Source organism: Agrilus planipennis, unplaced genomic scaffold (assembly GCF_000699045.2).
Source record: "Agrilus planipennis isolate EAB-ADULT unplaced genomic scaffold, Apla_2.0 scaffold12, whole genome shotgun sequence".
Lineage (NCBI taxonomy): Eukaryota > Metazoa > Arthropoda > Insecta > Coleoptera > Buprestidae > Agrilus > Agrilus planipennis.
Genome location: NW_020439003.1, coordinates 2482966 through 2506062, shown reverse-complemented (window position 1 = coordinate 2506062; position 23097 = coordinate 2482966). Strand labels below are relative to the sequence as shown.

The following is a 23097-nucleotide window of genomic DNA, read 5'->3' as shown; positions in this document are numbered from 1 at the left end:
GACAATGGAGAAAATAAGAAACCAAGTTGGAAATGAAAGGAATATAGACAAATCATGTCAGAACGGAGACACTATTTAAGGGAAGACAAAATCAAGGATAAACGGAATTTAGGAATTAACGCAAGACTTACAACAGGAAATAAAACAAGAGCAAATGAATATTGGAAGAAAGAAGGAGAAAGGAAATGTAGATTGTGTAAAAAAACAGTCATATTAGAAAAATGTGGAAAATATTCAAGTAAATGAAACAAACAGGCTGTGGAGTATATATTGGAAAAGGAAAGAGTTAAAAGCCAAAGAAATGAACACACCACACAGACACCCACACAAATACACCTAAAATAGTAATTAAATATTATGCAGTATGTAATTAAGGACAATTTGTCAGTTAACCATTATTACATACTATTACTTCATACGTCTCTAAAAATGCAATTCAAAAGGTTTCTACAATTGCGCTATGGAGAAACTTGAAAAAAATCCAGGTACATTGCGCGTAATAGTAAATATCGTATACAAAAAAGAAACAGTTAGTGCGCACGATGTGACTTCCTTCCTCTATTACAGAGGATCTCGGCAAAGGTGTTATGATCGTAAGCTACCAAGAAAAGATAAAAGCTACTGTTTTAATGTAGGTAAAGTCCATCCAGGCAGGTATAGAGAGTAGTGGTGGTAGGACAGCAGCTTTCAATGGATTTCTCTTCGTGAAGCGTGAAGAGCCAAGAGCCTAGCTGACAGTGTACGCCGGGCCAGTTGCTTACCAACCGCTAATAACAAACGATCTACGCGAAAGTTTCGTATATTTTTCGTTGATTCATCACGGATACGTACACAAATTCGCTGCATTTCAGAACGCGAGTGACCATTTCTTGAAGACAATACGTACAATTGGACATATCGCAACGTCGCTCGTTTCCTTAGTTCAAATTTGGACATTCTGATCTAGATATCATTCGTGACCATTTCCATAATTTAAATGTTTTCGTTCATAATATTTTATCGTGACCTATTCTCACGCTGAACATCATCACGAAAGTGGAATAATTAAAACATAACTGTGGAAAAAAAAAGAGTTCAACTCAACTAGATATCTACCGATTGTAAACAAGGTAGGTGACTACTTCGAACACAAATAGAAACTTTACTCGTTCATAAAAATTAACAACTTTGTAAGAAATTTCAAAATGCTTTATGTGCCCATTTATTTTCTTGTTGAATGAATTATTCATGATTATAAAACAACTAAAATTATCAAAAAAATTTTAGCTGAATACATAATGAACTTGACAAATATGAAAATAATAAAGTTCATTTGTAAAAAAAATGTTTTTTTCTTTTTGAAACTTGTAAACACACACATGACGAGTTTTAATTCATAACTTTTTATCACCTCAAAAGGTTATAATGTTTAATTTATTGCTGTGAATTCAACGATGCGTTACACAGTAGACACTTACGTATGTTTATATAAAGTACAGTTGTTACCCTCAGTAAAATATGTGATTCAGTCGACTTCCTAATAAATAAGAATTGTTTCAGAAATTCCGTCCTAATTAAATATGTTCTTGTTGTTTCCTTCTATGTTTTACGGCAGCTAGGCTGTTAGGATGGCTTGTTTCTCTGACTATCTTAAATAACTGTTTCAAAAGAACAACGCTAATGATGACTATTTTCCGTAAACGAACCACAAGAAGAAATCTTTCTTTAATTATTATTATCCATTTTGAGTTTCATGATGTGTTTTCATCCGGAAATCACGATTCCAATTATTGATATTTAAGCATGAAATCGATCACAATTCGCTGAGCTATTTGAAGAAATCAGTAAAGGATTTGCAAGGGCAAAATCATTACACAATAACCATCAGAGTGAATGCACACAGGGAAATAGGCCAGATGTCTGATAGGTGTATACTGTACATAAACTAACATTTGCTTTCATAAAAAAAAACTCCATCGACATCAGTGTCAGACCGTTGCACTTTTAAACACAAATCGATTTCATTAACGAAATTAATTAGCAAGTTATTTATTCCTTATTGAATAAATAATCGAATATAAACGTCAAGGTTCGAAATAAACTTCATTAAATTATCCATTAATATTTAATATCAATCAGTACGATCTAGAATTATTTAAAAATAGTTGTTCATGATATGAAAATGAAAGTATTTTTAGAAGTTGTTAGCTTTGAACAGTACGCCAGAAGAAGAATATAATTTTCCTGATTCAGAATATTATTATTAAGTCACTGACGAAACACTGAAATCTTGGAAACATTGAATGAGATTGAAAATCAGCAAAGTTTTAAAAGAAAAAATACACAGAGCTGTTACATTTATTACGGACGAAGTCCTGAAAGCCATTTATGCAAGGATTTTTTAAGAAAAAAATACACTGAATTTTTCCATTTAATGCGGACGAAGTCCTGAAAGTCAGTTACACAGAGGTTTTAAAGGAAAAAATAAACTGAGCTTTTCCATTTATTGTGGACAAAGTCGCGAAAGCCAACTATGCACAGGTCTTGAAGGAAATAATACACTAAGCTTTTCCATTTATCGTTAGTATCTTGACACATGTATTGACACTTAATTAAGTTCTGCAAACTGTTAATAAATGGCAAACGTCTGATTTCCTCTAGTTAAATCTGTTGCTTTGTATCGTCTAGTTATGTGAATAAAAATTGGTAAGATGAGTACATAATGCATTAGTCAACTGTTATCAATCTAGTGTTCAGCGAACAAGAACTTTTCATGTCAAATTTTTCCTTTGCCTTTACATGCAACAACTTCATTGAAAACAACAACATGCTGGCGAAAGACCTGATAATTGTGAACGCGATAGCGATCGGAACTGAAAATAGAAAATCCAGTGGCAGTTGACAAGTGCCTGAAATGCCGATGGAATGAATTAAGTGCATCTTAACTAAAAGGATGCATAAGTAATTATTAAAATCAGTCTCTTCGTTTACTGCTTACAAGAGCGATTACAACCATGATCACGGTTTAGTGAAGTAACAAACGTAATGAAAATACAGTGGAATTCGTTTATTATGACTCCGCTTATATTGACCAACCGCTTAATTTGAAGTAATTTCAGTGTTAAGTTCGTTTTTCATATTAAATTATCTATAGGAAAGTTGGGATATAATGACTTTGTTTAAAATGACATATTGTTTATTATGACTGATTCTCAAGAAATTATATTCGGCTATAGTGACCCAAATGATTAATAATATTTTCGCTCATTTTTCTGACCCTTCTTATGTACATCGATATTACAATCCATCGTTCTTTTTCTTATTCTGTTAATAAATATGTACAATTGGTAGTTTTTCTCTCTATTAAACTAAATAACCAACCGAAATAGAAAGTTGTTTATTTTCTAAGACTATGCTTTGTATAACGCCAGCTTAGTATGACGTGTTTGTCATTTCCCTTTGATGTCATTATAAGCGGATTCTACTGTATGTATAGTTAGTCGGAGTCCTAGTAAAGTTAAACTACGTTATTTCAGATTATTCAATTACTCCGAAAAGTAAATTGATGTATTCGTATAAAAAATGAATAGTCCTTTTCTATAAAAAATGCATTTTTGTTTTTATTTAAATAGAGAATTCTATTTACAAATTTAAATAAAAATGAAAAACGTCATCAACAATTTTACTTACTGAGTTGCATACGAAAAAGTCGTAAATATCCTTTGAAATTGCAAACCTTGAAATTCCTAGACAGTAATCGCGAAATAAATAAAGTTATTAGTAATTTCCAATAGAACAATTATAAAAACAAGCCATTTATGACAATTTAATGTGCATTTTCCTGCAAAATCGACGGACCAGCCGTTACTGCTTTTATTTAGTGCACCATAAATATGTTGTTTCTCTGACTTTTTTAAAGATTTGTTGCTACACAGACCAGTCGCAATTAAATTTAATTATCTAATTAGTAGAACAAAATCAGACAAAACCAGACGTATTAGTAATCGTTCTTTAAATAACTTTAATAAATTTCTGTCGGCCATCGACAACCGTACAATTTATTATTTATTAAGTTGTTAATTGCCGCTGCATTTTCGTTGATTTTTATCGCAGTTCCTTTGTTTGATACTTTTGCTCATGTTTGTAACAGTCGAAGTTCTTTAAATTTGAAACGGTAAAATTGCAACCCAGTTTGAGTTACTGTGTCGTTCTCATAAACGTGAAGAAAAAGGGTAATAAACCAAGTCACCGTACGTCACGAAAACTGTGTTAAATCTCCATTCGCAATTTGTACTTTTAAGTGCGCTAACGTACGTGCAGATACAACTGACTAATAATTTTATGACCACTTAACATTAATCGTCATCTGTTGATGACAGGTAATCTACAACAAAATCTCATCTACTCATAATATTATGACAGCCGTTCTTTCTCTATCATTTATGGACAAGTCAATTTATTTTCGCTTTAACTAAACGTGCAGTTGTACGTCGAAATAAACTACCAATGATAACAGCCTTAAAATACTAATAATTTACTGGCTATTAAAATAGCCGAAGTAATTGTCCGAATATTACAAAAATGATGGAGTTAGTCAACATAAGCAGAGGCATCATTACACCCTTATATAAAATAAAAAACAGAGTTTCAAATATATTGTTTATAAACTTGTCATATCTTTCAAGATAACTCTTATACCTGTCGTCATACACGTGAGAAAATTGTTATGATATCAAAGGCATGAAAACCCATAGCTAGGTCGTCGTATGCCCTGGATTCTACAATGGCTACCTTACACGTAATGACACCCTTGCTAGGTATTTAATGGATTGTATATATCTGTCAGTAGTGTCCATAATACGTTGGTGTTTCAATAGAAGTTTTGGAGACTCCAACGTTGGATCAAGCGACGAACCCCTTATACTTAAGAATATAAAAACGTTTCCATGACGACAAATCGTAGATATACACATAAAATATTATATATCCATGGGTAGGGGCCACAATGTGTTGGGATTGCAACAGTAGTTTCGGAGACTCCAACGTTGGATCAAGCGACGAACCCTTTAAACTTAAAAATATAAAAACGTTTCTTTGACGGCAAATTGTAGGTATGTAATATATGATAGATCTGTAAGTAGCAGCCATAATGTAGCGATGTTTTAACAGTAGTTTTGGTGACTCCAACATTGGACAAAGTGACGAACCCCTCTATTATACTTCAAAATATAAAAACATTTCCATGATGGCAAATTGTAGTGGCCAACAGTAGTTTCGGAGACTCCAACGTTGGAATAAGCGACAACCCCCTAATATGTACCTACTTAAAAATATGCCGGTAAGTTGTAGGTATCAGGGGCGTCCTTATCAAAGAGAAAAAAGAAACACATGGAAAAACAAACCTTCTGATGAGTATATTCTTCGTGCCTTCGCTTGCTCCTTATCTTATAAAATAATAAAAAACAATGTGTTGTTTCACGATTTAAATTTTTTATTATATTGGAATCTTTGACAGATTCCAATATAATAGACATACCCCGCTTGATAGCAAAACTTGTAATTAGAATAAAGGACAAATTTACTTGAAAATAGTGCACGTAGATTGTAAAACAGTAAATAAATTCGTTTATTTTACGCATTTTGACTTGAGCTGCTTTTTCTTTCTATTGTATCGCGTATTTCCCCATTGATTCTCTTTGAATGATACGATGGGAAATTTTTAGTGAAAGGAGCTCTTCAAACGTTTATGTATTTCTTTCTTCGTGAACGCAAAATACTAGTTTATGTCGGCAGTTAAAACGCAAATGGATACTACAAAGTGTACAATCAAAGTAGTAAATTTTACAGACTAGGATATGGTGAGCAACATCCTACCGAATAGTCTTCGCTCAAAGTGGGCGAGAACGATATAAATGGATGGCTTGTATGTACAGTTATATGTTGCATTTACTCGAGTCGTTTCAACAACTTCGTCTTCAAGTTAACCCACCAATTAACTATTATCAACTCATTCAATCATTTATTTAAAGCTTTATTACGTTACCCTTTAATCGTGTGGTTTACTACCACGTTATTCCATTGTATATTCTACTAACAATTAATGGATTTATTACTTTAAGAAATGAGTGATCATATCGAAAATAAATGATCAAATACGTCATTACAGAAAATCGGTCTGGAACTGTCACGAAACATAGAAAAGGTCCTAATGCCGACAAAATCATCTTTTCAATATGTTATTTTAAAAGTTTTTAAATGTCTATATACAGGCCTGGCGCTGGAAGCTGGCGGAAATTTTAAAATGGCGTGGATGCGCAGTGGCAAAAGTAGGCAGTTTTAGGTATAACGATTGCAGCCCTCTTTCTTCAGTATTCCTATCAGGGGCGTAGATGAAATATTTAAAAATAGGAATCAGTGAGCAAGTAATAGACAAACAAACAGAAGAACTAATTGTTGATGTTGGTGACAGTGATAGAGATTCCCATGATGACAGTGAATGTGAAAACTAACTGTAAAACAAAAGCAATAGATTTATTTTTTCTTTTTGGTAAGTTATGTTTCTACTGCGAATGTTTAGCTAATAAAAAAGTACTTTTTAATTCCAATAACGAATGATGCTATTTCCAATAGCATTAGTACCTTCATTAGTTAGTAATATTTAAAATTTTATATGTTGTTATGATTTGTGACTAAATTTTATAACTGTTCATCATTAACAGGCAGTCATAATGACCATAATGAAAATTTACAAAGTTGTCGTAATGTAAAATCACATTTACCTACTCGTACATGACCTCATTGATGAAATATCAAGATTCGCACTTTTGCATACGTTATACAGAAATTATGAATTCGTTGATCAGTATTTAGCAAATTATTCGATATTACCTATAGTAAGAAGTTAGATCATGTTTCTTCTCTTTTATATAAGATTTCTTATACTATCACAATAACTTCTGTTATAAAAATCGATTTTATTGTTTCGTAATGATAAAAACATTTCTCCAGACTTTATAGCTAAATACAGGGGCACATTTAGGAAGATTTTTAATTTATATGCTTATGTACTCACATCAAATCTTTCCTTAATACAATAAATATTGCTTTAAGGAGTTGTAGGTAAAGTGGCAAGTATCGATGTATACTTAAAAAATCCTTTTTTTCAAATAAAAACGAATACATAATTATAAACAGTCATTACTTCTATAATATTAATAAATAAATATATTTTGTGTTTTAATAATTGGAATCAAAAAGTCTAAATGAAGTCATCAATAAATATTCATGAAATTGTAAAACCAAGTAGATGTACCTAATATTTTCCAAAAAAAAAAAAAGATACGTAATGCAAATGTACATAAATATATATAAGTTTAGCTCGTTCATGACATGATATAAATGTAACGTTTTCTAAATAAGGTGAATATTAGTTGTTTTGCATATAGACGTTGTGAGATTGCTTTGAAAAGTTTACGAACGAGGTGTATGTGCGTTTCTTCAATGTTGAGCTACAATAAATTACACCATTAATAAGGTATCAAGTGTGTTCGCTAATGGACGTATTGGAGATATACATTAACAACATACACAATATCGTGATGCATATCTTTTACCGGAAACAGGAAGTTCTCCGAAAGTCCGTTGAAGGTTCGTTGAAACGTGTAATAACTGAACGATGCAACTACTATGATTCATTCGTATTCAGAAGGATTAAATTAAATGGTATAGTATTCTTCAAGAAATGAAGTTTTACACGAAAAACTCATAGTCGTGAATGGAAATAGAAAGAAGGAAACAAGGGGGTAGGCATTGTCCAAGTAATACGCGACGTCGAGTGAGCATTTGACCTTAGAATTATCCCAGCATATGAAGATTTTGAAATTTGTTAAAATGATGTTGTCAAATGTAGGGAAATTTCTCCAGATCTAAGGATTTCAGAACTGGCTTAAGGAAAATGAGATTTTCATTTAATTTTACATAAACTCTAAGGGATGTTTGTATGTAAGACAAAAAGGTCTTGCATTTTGCTGACAAAAGGAACTGTTCTTGTTTAAAAGACACTTGCACTTTTAAAGTTTCTTTAAATACTTGTAGATAACTAAAAAAAATAAATAAAATGGGTCTTCCTTTCTTGCGGCAAATTAATGTTTTTGTTATTCTTGTGGATTACTATAGATGTAAAGTGTGGCATCAATTGTTCCCCTATTACGGTTCAGTGAATATCAAACAAAACACCACTGTAAAACAACTCGCATTACAAATATGTCAGCCAACAAACCTGTATAGCAACAAAAGCTCACTTTTGTATGTAGGTACCTTTAATCAGACGGTAATTTTATACGTGTAGCAATATTTTGCAAAATAATTAGAAAAGTACGTTATACTATGTCCCAAAAAGTTTTAGAAACTCTCAACTACTCGTTTACGTTCGTTTTTGTGTTATATAGTTTTATGTATAATATATGCATAGGTATTCTATAATCTATTCAAACAAAAATTTCAACATAATGTTTCACTATTGCAGAAAAATGCAATTTTATTTGAAAATAACAGCTATTATTTGTAAACTTGTTCTAAAATAAAAATAATCACTTCAACATCGAACTGTAACTTGGTCTTTTTCTACAGAAAACCCTTGCTAATTAAGTAACTAGTACTTAAAGAAGGTAGACATTGCTACATACTAAATTAAGCGAATTAAAAAGCTATAATGTGGTACACATTTCCTTTATTATCCTATCAATTAGGTATGAGCGACGTAAAACAGTTACTATTAGATTAATTTACAATTCAGAATTTAATGAAAATGTTTTTGCCGCCGGTTTCCGTAAAGTTACGACAAAGACACGCGCTTTTTGTACAAAAAGTCCAGCCTTCCCGCAAGACGTTGTTTATTTATCTAAGCATTAGCAAGTCTATTGAAACCATTCAATAAAATCAATGAAAATGAGCTGTATTTTATATTGACTGCCTATTAGGAAGAAACGGAAGCGACAACATGTTGCAAACGATTAATGAATAAGTTAGTTACAACAACAGTGATGTCAGACGCTATACATATAGCTGTAAAATTTGTTTTCGAAACTTTTTTATAATACCTATACATTCATGATTTTCTTCTCAGACAGTTCTGCTTAATATAAGACGGTTATTAAGTGAAGTAGTAACGCAATCGGCCTTAACATATCTGCGATAATGATAATTTATTGTCAGATGAAAGTACTAAATGACTAGGGACTAGTCTAATCAGAGAACTATATTTTGCTATAAGGAAGCAGTTAAATCGTCACTTTTCGCGCTGCTTTTAAAACCCATCATTAAATCACTTATTTCCCACAGTAAATAATTGCACGATATGGAGAGAAAAAAACCGGTTTGAGACACATCACTTTACGAATATTTTATAGTATCGGTAGTGTGCAGAAGCGGGTGATCTGCAAAACAATTCGACATCAAACGTAATTAAACATAGTTGGGACGATCAAAATTGGCAAAGTCACAATAAATTATCTGTGAGAATGGACGTATCTTCTTTCTTATTTCCTTTTGGGATTGCATTCATTTATTGAGTTTTACCGAGCGGCATGGCCTAAAGGTTTAGACCATTGCTTAGCATTCGGGAGGACGCCGGTTCGATTCCGGGTCAGTCTGCCTTGGTCCAAGTTTTTGTGTGGTTTCCTTGGATCATCTAGGCAAATGCTGAGGCAGTAATATTCCACAGATAATCTTTCATTCTCTTCTGTCTTCATTTCGTCCGTCTCATCTTTCTCACCCGAACCACCACCCACCCATTCCCACGATTCCTGAATGCAGGCTGAAGAGGGCCTTCCGCACTACCTTCCGGCGTAGTCCGGACAACAATACTGACTGGTAGGAATGAAACACCCAAAAGTTTTTTTTTACTGAGTTTCAAACACACTCTTGTTAAAGTGAAAAGAGATAACCGAATAATAGTAAGCGGTTCAGCGGTTAGAGGTTGCTTAGGTACGCTAAAGATCAGGGTCAAATTTATGATTACCTGGTTGGAATTATACCAACAAGCATCTTTCCTAAATTCCTAAAAATGTTGAACTTTCGTTAAAGTCCGAATCTGGCAACATGCTCAAATTCTGCTTGTCTGCATCTCTTTCTGCTACACATTAATTGATGTAATAAAAAAAAAAAAAAACTTTTGGGTGTTTCATTCCCACCAGCCAGTAATGCTGGTGGGCGGGCAGTCCCTCCGGACTACGCCGGAAGGTAGGGCGGAAGGCCCTCTTCAGCCTGCTTTCACGAATCGTGGGAATGGGTGGGTGGTGGTTCGGGTGAGAAAGTTGAAACGGATGAAATGAAGACAGAAGAGAATGAAAGATTATCTGTGGAATATTACTGCTTCAGCATTTGCGCAAGTGATCCAAGGAAACCACAGAGAAACTTGGACCAATCGAACCGGCGTCCTCCCGAATGCTAGGTAATGGTCTAAACCTTTAGGTCATGCCGCTCGGTGTTGATGTAATGTAATTCCTTTATTAGTGTCCGCTGCAATTCCTACCTGACATCTCTTTTCTATATTTACGATATTCTCTACAACGTCTGCCGTGAGTAAAAGAAGGAGTTCTGTTAGCAACTGCTGTAGTCTAGTTAGTAAGTTGAAATAAGAAAGTAAACGCGACAGTTTTATTGCGGACTATGCCAATTTTGAACGTCTCAACTATATCTCCATTCTATTGGAAACTGACCACTTTGGTCACGATGCGATGACTGGTGTCTAAAATTCTAACTATGATAAACTTGCATTGGATGCTGTTAACACGTTAGATTGACTTGCATAGAATTAAATGAAAACAAATAATGATTATTATCGAATTAGGTACAATGGAATAATTCTATAAGTGGATTTGTCTCTGTATTAGAAACCACAACAGCGGATAAAAGAAAAACTTGAATATTTCCTTTCATACTTTCCCAAATTTTAGTAAAGGGGTTTTATGCATGTCGAAAATATATTTGGTAACTTTGGAAAATTGGATAGACTCATGAAAGCATACAAATGTGTTCTTAAGTTAAAGGATGCGACCACAAGGTTGAAAGTTTGCTCAACCATAAACCGAATTATTCGGCTGGCACTTCTTGTTGATAAATTAACATTTTTAGGACAATCGGACGATTTTAATTTTTGTGCTTTCGACCAACTTTTTCGTATTTCTTCCACGTTTGGTACAGAAGTAAAAATGCTTTATATTCTGAGGAAAGATAATTTTTTACATTTCACTATTCTTCGTGGTTAGTGGTGTAAAATTACTAAAACTGTGCGCCTGTTTTGTCAATTGTTAAAATAAGAACCTTTTAGAGTGGATTGGTTCTCGTTTTATGAATATGTTGACTTAAGCTATTACCACCTGTAATTTTTATCCAACATATTTTTATCACCTCGGTGCAGCTTCATTAGACGTCCATTAATTATCTAATTTCCCACGTCCCCGACCAGCTCTTGTCTGTTTGAAAACAAGAATTAATAGTCAAGGCTTCCTCCTTGTGCATTTGCCTATCCGTACTTATTTGGAAAACTGGGTAACGGATAGGTAAGTAAATAAACGACATTACCCGTGCAACCGCAACGTCTCACTATAGATCGTAATGTGCGACATCATGTAATAAACAAACTGGCAGAAATGCAAGAGAATGCCACTGCGTACAAATGAACACAATGGCAACGTTTAACAGTTAAAATTTTATAGTTTTATAGCAATTACCTATTTTAGTCAAAAATTCAATTTCTCTAGTTAGAATGGATTTTCAAATTTATTAAACCAAAACGAACTTGTTTTGTTAGCACAATACAAAAGAACATTGTACCATCATTTTTAGTGATGATAAGCTTAAAAAAGCTCAGAAATATTCCGAGGTACCTGATACTAAAATACAATATAAAATTCCTTTTGGTGGTTCTTTATGTTAATGGTCAGGAAGCCAAAAATTATCACATTCGGAAATATTACTGAGAAGGCTGGAAAGAGCTTTAATTGCTTCGTTTTCACTTCGAAATAGAAATCCTGGTTTTTCGCTACATTTCATAGAAAACGCCAGAAATAGACCCTTTGAAAATATCTTCTTATTAACCGCTGCAGGTACCTACTCTAAAAATTGTTATTACAGACAATGTTCATAAGGAAATTCCCTATAAGAAAGCTCCTGTACATATCCTCTCTGAATTTTCTGAGTTACAGTCGCGAGAACATTGGAATTTCTGCACTCATTTCCACCCCACTATTAAGTAGGGTAGCTTTCCTTCTGCAGGTCTAATTCACAGCAGTATTTTTATTTTATTTTTCTACGTTAAGGTTGAAGACTGTTTGGGGGTTTCTTGGCTATCAATTTATCAATTTTTGTCCTCTAGTGAAAGCGTCTCATTAGTTTCTACGGTAATGGAGAAATTAAATTGTGCAACAATTTCTTCGTCAGTATTTTCGTACAAAATCGTCTTCGCCTTTAGTAACAAATATTTGGAAAATCAATATGGCACCGATAAACGCAGATCTTGTCGTAGAGAGAATAGTCAGGATTTCCATTTTGAAGTGAAAACGAAACGATTAAAACAATTTTCAGGAACAATAGAAATATTTATTGTGCTATATGTATGGTGTAGCGCACACTATAGCTTTTCAATGTAGCAGTCATCGGTATAAAATCACAAATTTCACAGACTAATTAGAAGAACGAGAGCAGCCAAAACACTGGTTAAGATTCACCTTTATTGTGACACTGTTGCGAATTTTATGAAGACAATCGAATCGAATTAATCAATAGAAAACAGAAATACATGATGGAAAATCATCCATTGTTCTGCTTTCCCAATGCTATGGTTCAACTGTGATTACCTCTTGACTCTTTCTTCTTAAAAAGGTAAAATTGAAGAAATCTTCTATTAAAATCTGTTTAGTATGCTACAGGAAAAAATAGAGTTTTGTCATAGTTTTATTACGGACTATGCCAATTTTTTCATGTCTAAAACCAGATTTTTATAACTGGAGAAATACTAATGTCTTTAGTTAAAATTATATGTAGTAAAAATAATATGTATATATTAGGGTTAGGAGGGGTAGAGGTAGGCCTAGATTAGATTACTGTTCACAAATAGTTAAGGATGTGAGTTGTTCTAGTTTTGGGGAATGCGAAGATTAACTCAGGATAGGAAAGAGTGGAGGTGCGTGTCCAACCAGTCAGTCTTAGGGTGGACGACCTTATGATTACGATAATGGTTAATACTTTTTGCTAGGATCTATCCCAACAGGTCTTTCTCAGAGGTATACTTAAAATGAAACTAGGATTTCTGGAATAAGCAGTTTCTCTATTTTAACATAGAAGTAATTTTTTTAACGTTACAAACCATCGTAATGAATTGCAACATTTATACGTAATATTTCATGAGGAAATTAATCCTCATGAATTAATTATTTAAAGGATTAGACTAGTATTTCCTGTAGATCCTTTAAGGCTACTTAAGTTACCAGAGTTCCTATTATTGTCCGTTATTATACATGTGGTGTAATCACCAGAAAGATAGGAGTAACATATTAATTAGACAGGTACCTATGTAGTGCGGAAGTACTAACAAATATTAAAGTTGTTGATCAAATTTAACGACTCGGAATTACACAAAGACTTAGCTGGCGGGTAGAAATTGAAAGTGCTGTCGTATTACATGTATGTAGGTGAGACGTTTAATCAATAATTTAATTGGCAATATTTTGGTAGACTTTTACTCTCAATCAGTTCTAAACGAGCTGAATTACATAGTCATCTCAAATATGTTCTGGTATATGAATGTAAATTGAACGTGACAGAAAAGTAAATGTATTATCCTTAAGGATGAAAATAACAATGGCGAAACTAAAATGCAGAAGATAATATAAATTAGAAGTAAAAGTGAAACTAGCGCAGAGTAAAGATCAAGTAGCGAGGAATAAGTTAGAATCAGATTAAAATCAAAATTAGAATTAAAAAGAAGTCAATCAATATGGTGATACGGATGGTGGAATATGAATATATACTGTTAAACCATTTGATTATTTATTCATCATCATAAGATCGTCAGTCTTAAGACTGGTTGAACACGCACTTCCACTCTTTCCTATCCTGAGCTAATCTTCGCATTTCCCTAAAACTAAAACATCCCACATCCTTAACTATTTATAAACAATCTTCTAATCTACGTCTACCTCTACTCCTGTTTCTGCCTCCAACTCATCTCTGACTACACCTTCATGTCTGAAAAGGTGTCCTATTAACCTATCTCGTCTATTTCTTATTGACTTCGCCTGTAACATCACATTTCGAACGCTTCTAACTTTTTCAGTTCCGCCGACAATATTTTTCGAATTTCTAAATTAACCGTTCGCTAGCATAGAAGTGACTTCTTGTTATTGAAGACGACTCCCCCTTTCGCTATCCTCTGCTTTACATCCGAACTACTCGTTCCGTCCTGACATATCTGACTTCCTATATACCTAAAATCAGTCACTTCTTCCAATTTTTCGTCTCCTATCTTTATAGTCGCTCTTTTCTTACTTTTTCCTCTCCTGCCAACCGAATTTTTGTTTTACTTTTATTTATTTTCATTCAGTACTGTTCTGTCGATACCGCCTGCATATTATTTAAAGCTATCTCTAACTCGTCCTTGCTAGATGCTAATACTGCTATATCATCTGCAAATCTAAGCATACTAATATTTTGCCCCTGTATATCTATACCTACAGTTGCACTGTCTTTAATGCTGTTATCGCGTCTTCGATGTATAGATTAAAACGTAACGGTGACAGTGTGCATCCCTGTCTGACTCCCTTCCCAATATCTACTTCTCTGTAACTCATCCCTACATTTATTATTCTTATTAAATTTTGGAAAGAAATCACATTTTACGTCTACATGCTATAGAGAGCTGACCAGATGAACTCTATACTCCCTATTCCCTATAGAGAAATATTTGCCGATGCTTTTGTATATTTACAACATATTTGCTGATAACACTGAGAGACCCTCAAATCCGCATCAGTTGTGTGACGCGTAATTTTTTGAATTAATTATCTATAAATTATAAGGTATGTGGAGGATGGACCCTCCGATGTCATACTGATTGCCATTTAATTTTTCTGCTTAACGTAACGATGACCTGCTACAAAACCGTTTACAAAAACTGCGGATGCTTCTTACAATTAGTACCTCTACTTATAGGATAGATGAAGTAGGTAATACGTAAAAAAATTTCATAAGAAGACCGTTAGTACACACATCCTTAAGCAAATTATGTTTCCACGAACCGTTGCACCTTTGTATTTGTAACGTCTTTCGCTTTCATGTAACCTGCACTAATTGCAAAATTGCTATTGCAAAAAAGTACCGAGGCACGTCTTGAATTATATACCGTGCCGTGCGAAAACAATAGACGACTACTACTAGTTGTTTTAATGTTTGTAGGCGTTACTGACGCCATGTACTCAGGTACACTAAATAACAATACAATTATAACGAACTTTGAACTTACATCTTGGTACATATACTACAATGATATAAGGTGCTCCATCACGAAATATTTTTTATTATTAGCAAGTCTGGGATATACTACTAACTAACTAACTACTAAGTACCTACTTCAAAAGAAGGGACGGCTTTTTGTTCTAGTTCACTTAAAACAAGTGAGATGATGGATCAGAACATAGTAAGTGACTGGCTAAACACGACTTCGTTACAGTATAATTCAATCAATGTAGAAGTTGATGCTTCAACTTAGATAAATATTTTGACGTCACGATCTAATTTTCCGAGATCTACCCAACGTTTACCATTTTCAACTGGACCCGTTAACCGCAATTATAAAACAATTTCTTTACATTCTTAAGAACCTCTCAGGAAGAAAATAAAAGTATAAAGAAAAAGATGAAAACACTATAAAAGGAGACAAGTGGAAAATTACAACAACTGGAAGGAACATTAGACGAATGCAATGAAGAAAGATATAAGGAATGGTTTAAAACGAAGAAAAATAACTAGAGCCGGTACAAAAGGAGCTGGAGATAGAAAAGTATGTGGGGAGACAAGCAAAGGAACGAAATAAAAGAATAAGGAAATTGGAAATGCAACTGAAAAAGAAAAGAAGAAAAGAAAAGAACACAAAACGTGATGTTTTTTGGAATAGAGTTGGAGGAGAATAAAGAGAAGAGGGAGTTAGAAAGATTTGTAAAAGAAAAGATGGGGCTGAAGCTGGAAATAAAGGAACTATGGAAAATTAAAAAGAAGGTATATGGGGCAAAAATGAAGAACTGGGAAGAAAAGCTACAGGTGATCAAAAACAGTAGAACGTTGAGAGGGACGATTGGTATATAACAATTGATATGACTGTGGAAGAGAGAAGAATACTGAACAGGTTGAAGCAAACCTAAAAGAGGAGTATAGTTAAAGTTGGATACAAGAAGATGATAATAGATAAAGTAGTAAGGATGAGGAAAAGCAAAAATAATGTAAAAAGAAGAAAAGAGGACTTTTCGTAGGAAATAAGAAGCGAAACATCTAGGAGGTAGAAAGAGGGCGAATATATTAGAGAAAGACGATTGACCAAATAGTTTGACCCTGTTGGAAAGAATAGTAAAAAAAAGAAAACAAATTATAACGGATAGGGTAAGTTAGGGCAAATAAACAGTATGGTATTTAGGGTTGAGAAATGTAAAGTTCATTTTTGTGAACGTATTTAGGATGATGGAGCGCGGATGATTTGAATATTAGGATAAGAAAAAGCTTATAGAAGAAATAAGTTAATGTTTCGATAAAGTACGTATATATATACACATTCCTAAGACAATTCTTTGGGTAGAATGCCGAAGAAATATTCACTTGTTGAAGTAAATAGGCATAGCAGTTGAATAACTCAAAAGAAAATACTGCTTTTTTCTAAAAGTAGTATCTACAAAAGTTGTCAATTTTAATGAAAACTAATCAACAAACTAATAAAAAACTAGCATACCTGGATTTCTACTGGGAAAATATTGTTAAGTTAATCTGGATAGAATATGTAAGTACCTCAAAAAAACGTTTTTGGTGACGAGGAAATTATCCTGGCTCTGAATATCCTTGGATTTAAAACGCGCGATTTCACAAACATGTAATAATATTTTAAAATTTCCTTACCTAGTAAAGTAATTTTAAACACGTCAGTTATAAATCAGGTTTAGCCCGTTTTTCTCTTGTCTGAAAAATTTAGAAAAATAAAGTTGACGATGAGTTTGCCTTCACGTCGAACATGTAAAGAGCGGAAATAACAACGACAACAGTTGCTTGATAGAGAAGCCCGCAAGTGACAGGTGTACATTTTAACATTTTAATCGCTTCAACCGACCTGTTGCTTGCTCGGAAGTTTCGTTGTTATTAAAATATACATATAGGCTAGTCTACGAGCAGGAAGTACAGTTCAAGGGACAGGTCGGTTAGCACAGGAGCTTTTTAACGTATATTGGGAACCGATTATCCGAAACATCACCAACTGACTTATATTTTCAACGGTAGTTGTCAACAGGGACGTAAACAGAGCATGAGATTTTTTTTGTCGAATTTTGTGATCGATCAGTTGCTTAACCACCCACAACGAAAAGATACTTTTTTTACCATTGGATTTGTTTATTATAAGAAACGGAAATGATAATAATCTCTGTAGGTAGAGATTAAGTTGAATAATCCAGGATGCATTTATGTTAGTTAATTTAAAATTTATAAGGCAATAATTTAATAAAAGTGAACATGTAATTGAAAAAATGAATGCTATTGGCCTGCCTTATTATTTACAGGGAAACGTAGGTGACATGTAACTCGCCGTTTCACCACCCTAACCCACCCTGAATCTTAACTATTAATTATTCACTTATATTACTAACCTAGGGGTAATAGTTAGTAGTACAATTCCAATTATTAATTTAGATGTACGAAATAGAAGATGAAAATCATTAAGAGGTGTGACAAGTTTCAATCTTATTTAATCGAATTTCAACATTTCTCATCATGAATGCGCGTTAATATCTATGAAAGAAGTTTTAAAAATTTTGTATCGATATTTCACTTCCATGAAGTAACACTAGTGGGCACTAGTGGGAGCGTGGACCCTCCGATGCGTACTGTAGAAAGCTGGAAGTTAGGACTGAACGTCCCCTTCAGTTTCCTTGTAGGGGTCGTTGTTGGGTGGTGGTTGTGGAGACAAAAATGAGACAGGAGAGAAGTGAAAGGTTATTTCTGGAATGTACCTGTAATTGATTCAACGAAACCACAGAGAAAGTTGGACCAGAACAACAACTTTTGACTTTTCAAAGGAAAAGAAGAAAATTCAGTTTTTTAGTGAAAATCCAAAATGTTACGTACAATTATTTATTTTTGATATAGATATAGAAGTACAGTACATATTGTTGGAAATTTAAATTCATTTCTCTAAAAGATCTTCGTTGATTAGATACACGGATTTAATAAATCATTTGTTATAAAGTTCCATACAGGTATAACATTTCAACGCGCATGTACATTATGTGAAGTAAACTTAATTATTACAGTCAGAATTGCTATTGATAATAATAAATTGGTTTTGCATACATTCGACCTCCGTCAGCGTGAAAAATATTAATTTATTATTAGCGTACCTCATAATTGGCGAGTGCCCATTGTTAGCAAGGCCTATAACTTTGTAAATAAATTACAAACATTCAGTATGTTAAACGAAATGTGTTCAATGGAAAAAAAGTTGATGTAGGTTGAAATAATAATTATTGTCCTGTCAGGAACCGTTACAGACAGCTACATACTATAAATTATTAGAAATCGTAAATACCCAGTTATTTTTTTAGAATTATAAATACCAATGGCTGTTGTACGAACGATTTTCAAAAGAAACTTTTTCTGAAAGTGAAATAGCACAATAAACGCCTGTCATAAAATTTATAACAGTTGAATATGTTATATAACAATCTAATAATATAAAATTAAGTAGACCGATTGCGATTTTATAGATCTTAGAAATCTCAAAATCTTTACACTGGAGATGGACTGGGAACTCGGTTTGGTACTTTTTTTAGGATCTGACCGGGTCCCAGATAATTCTACCAGAGAAAAAAAGAAAAAAATCAACACGAACAACAATAATTTGATATGGATAATAAAAATTGGTTTTAAAAAATTGTTTAAACGACTTCTTGAACGGGATTTAATATATAGGGTTGTTCGGAAAGTCATTTCGTTTTTTCCCGACAGAGGATTTAATTGTATTCTTTTGCACCCAACTTCACATTTAAGCCGTGTAATTTTTATATGCTTTGAGAGCTCATATAGCAAGGCTTGTGTTTGAAAAATTCCAATTAATTCTACGCAGTAGTTTTTGGTTGGTGCCCTTTTAAATATGGAGAGCGATAAGCAGCATTTTCGACATATCCTACTGGTGGGATTTTAAAGGAATCGTTTTTTTTGAGCTTTTACCGGATAACACAACGATTAATTCGGAAGTCTACTGTCATCAGCTGGACAAACTGAATGATGCACTTCAACAGAAAAGGTCAGAACTAATCAACAGGAAAGGTGTAGTGTTTCCACACAAGTTTGGTCACTCGCCAAAAGCTTTTACAGCTTGAATGGGATACAATGCTACACCAACCATATTCTCCAGACCTGGCACCATCGGATTATTATTTGTTCCGGTCACTCCAAAATTTTTTAGACGGTAAAACCTTCACCTCAAATGAGGAGGTCAAAAACCTCTTCAATCAGTTTTTTGCCAGCAAAGACCAAAAACTTTATGAGCGTGGAATTATGCTACTACCAGAAAGATGGCAAAAGGTGTTGGACCAAAACGGTCAATATATAGTTTAATAAAGTATTTGTTTATTGTACGAAAACTATCTTTCATTTCCACAAAAAAAAAACGAAATGACTTTCCGAACAACCCTATAGTTTGACACGTTGGTGAGAGTGGAATTTAATGGCAAGCCCGCCAGAACTAAGGCATGAACCATTAACCGTAGTGGTTTTACCGGCCGGGTAGATAGATACATTTATGGATAGTTTTTTGAACCAAACATATTAATTGTATATAACTAAATATTATAATAACGAAAAACAGTGTCAATTGATTTATTTACAAACGCTACACTTCGCTGAAATGCAATATATGTAATGACTTATTTCACGCTTTTTCTAAACGAGATACATCAAACAACAGTTTTTATTTTATATGACGTTAGTGTTAGATCTCTTGTTAAGAAAACACAGTTTGTGTGGCCTTTTACCACTCCTTACATAGGTAATGTGCATTTACCAGGGTATAATTGTTGCACGATTTTTAAATCACGTTTACGCTAGCATTTTCTTGTGTTAAACGCTTTCTTCAATTCTTCGAACATTCATTATAATTAAATTTAATGATTTTCGTAATGGTTTGAATGAGAATTGATTTTTTTATGCATGCATAAGTATTCAATTAATTCATTTTTACACAGAAAATATTAACCATCTAACTCAGAAAATGTTTAAGAAATTATTTTTATTTATTAACAAACGAGTGTATAAGGTTACGAAATTCCAATGAGGTGCAAATTTTTATTTATGTAGTTCACAGATTACCTAACGGTTTAGATGTGTTGGAAACTTCTGTGTTGTAAACTACATAGAAAACTCTAAACTCCTTACTTTTGATTTTGACAGCTAATAAGCTTTCATTTCCTTCTTCAAGTCGCACAATACTTCGCAATCCAAAAGTAACAGAACAATGGTCTCCACACGCGCAATTTATTCACTGTTAATATTTTAAAACAATACCACAAAATTATCGTTTTGCAACACCTATGTTATTTCACTTGAGAATTTATTATAACTTTCTGTTGCAAGCACGAAAATTCTAATCCAAATTCTTTTATGAAAATTATTTCCCAACAAACCCACTTGTTATACTTGAGATTCATCCTCAATAAGTGCACCAAAGACATTTATAAGCTAAAAGATTAAAACTGGCGTTAATACGAAACCTCCCAACACAAACAAATGTAATTTCATATCATCATCATCATAAGGTTGTCTGTCCTATGACTGGTTGGATACGCTCCTCCACTCTTTGATATCCTGAGCTAATCTTCGCATTTCCCTAAAACTACAATAACCCTAGGTCTACCTCAACCTCTCCTAACTTCCGTTTCTGCCTCTAATATGTCTCCGACTAGATCTTCATGCCTGAGAAGATGTCCTGCTAACCTATCTCGCTTATTTCTTATTGACTTCCATAGAGTCAGTCCTCTGTTCTCTTACTCTTTCTAATACCTCTTCATTTCTAAACTTCTCTATCCACGCTATCCTCATCATTCGCCTGTAACACCACATTTCGAACGCTTTTAATCTTATCTTTTCCGCCGCGCACACTGTCCATGTTTCGCACCCGTACAGTGCCGCGCTCCAAACATACACCTTTAACAATCTTTTTCGAATTTCCAAATTAACCGTTCGTGAGCATAGAAGTGACTTCTTTTTATTGACGGCGACTCGACCCTGCGCTAGTCTCTGCTTTATATCCCTACTACTCCTTCCGTCATGACTTATCTGACTTCCTAGATACCTTAAATCGGTCACTTCTTCTAATTTTTCGTCTCCTATCTTTATCGTTCTTTTCCTACTTTTCCTTCCCTTGCGTACCAAAAAATAATATTAAATTAGACACATGTTCGTTTAAGTATCATAAATACGCTGGAATCCCGCCAGGATTGATAACAAATCCTTCTCTGAAACTGAAATAACGTGTTTTATTGTATTAAAGATTTATTGAAAACTCTAACGTTTCGCTAAATTGTTTACAATACAATTGTCAAATTGTAAGATTCTATTTATAGGTAACCGGAAAAAATTGATCCCATTAGGGTTCCGGAACCCTAAAATTTTGTTGTCGTATCATTTGTCTTCTGAAACCTTGAAATAGTGATAGATACCTTGTGTGGGTCTTTAAAAAAAACGCGCCGTCTTCCGCAATTTTTAATAGACGCCATAAAACTTCCGTTACTTCAAAGGAATGTTTATCACCTTGGATTAAATTCCAAAAAAAAAATTTAATGCGTTTTTAATCTTCTAATTAATAAGTCACTGTACGCATTATGAAAACATTAAATTATCAAAGCAAAAACAATGGCTTGCCGGTTGTCCTTTTAATGTCAAGCGTCATGCGAAGATGCCAAATTTTCGGCGTTGAATTTTAATTTAATGACTTGTTCGTTCATGTTTGGAAGAACGGCAACAAAAATCTTTTATTTTCGTTTGCAGTTGACGAATCGGATATCTAATTATCTGCGACAGCTCAAAGCCACACTGACACAATTATACGATAAATAAATGGCATTTTACATTTGTCACTGTCTCTGTTCACATATTAAACAGCTTACGGTAATAAATTATTATAAAAAGAAGAACTGGTATTGTAATATTTAAGCGCCTTTAGTTTCTACAGTTGCTTGCTTGTAATAATTACTTTGTTCTTTATTAAATAATCATTAAAAACAAATCAAATTTTGAGGTAGCAATTTTATCCGCAAAACAAATCAGCATTTTTAGGCAAAATTTTCCGAAAACTTCCTCCAATTTTGTAGAGATGAATTAAATGTAACCCTTAAAAAATTTTGAAAACTGCGCTGTGCATTATTACTCTTTCTTAAAATACGTTCTAATCTTATGGGACGATGGTTTAATTTGTTAATTTTTGGGGTGTCCAATGTATTTTATATTTTATAAATTCAGAAAACTCACTTCAATTAATTACATCTAAAAATTATATAACAAATGGATTGCGTATGAATTATAAGCTTGCCAAAAAGACAAATTAGTAAATCAACAGAAAATATCTAGTAAAAAGCTTTTTACCTACAGCAAATTAGCGACTAATAATGAATCTGTCAATTTTAAATGGCAATTAGGTATATTAATTGCTTATTGCCATTTCAGTTCATAATTTAAGCACTTGTTCTTCGTACAATCTTATAAAAGAATTCTCTTACTTAAAACTTCTTCCCAAGAAATACATTTCTCCATTTATCATTTTACTAATTAATGATATTAAGAAAATTCTAAAGGACAATTTCTGGTTTTATAAAA

The 23097-nt window shown here is 33.3% G+C and overlaps 1 protein-coding gene across 2 annotated transcripts in view; it reads left to right on the top strand.

Annotated features, from left to right (window-relative positions):
- The first annotated feature begins 702 nt into the window (after nucleotides 1-702).
- Nucleotides 703-23097, top strand: part of LOC108736671 (ras association domain-containing protein 10-like) — a 103974-nt gene continuing 81579 nt past the window's right edge. Inside the window, exon 1 of one of the 2 annotated variants that reach the window (XM_018469179.1) lies at nucleotides 703-1109. The gene's annotated coding sequence lies outside the window, so the exon portion shown is untranslated. Of the gene's footprint in view, nucleotides 1110-12840; nucleotides 12862-23097 lie in introns of those variants that run through there. The other variant, XM_018469180.1, reaches the window with a different exon arrangement.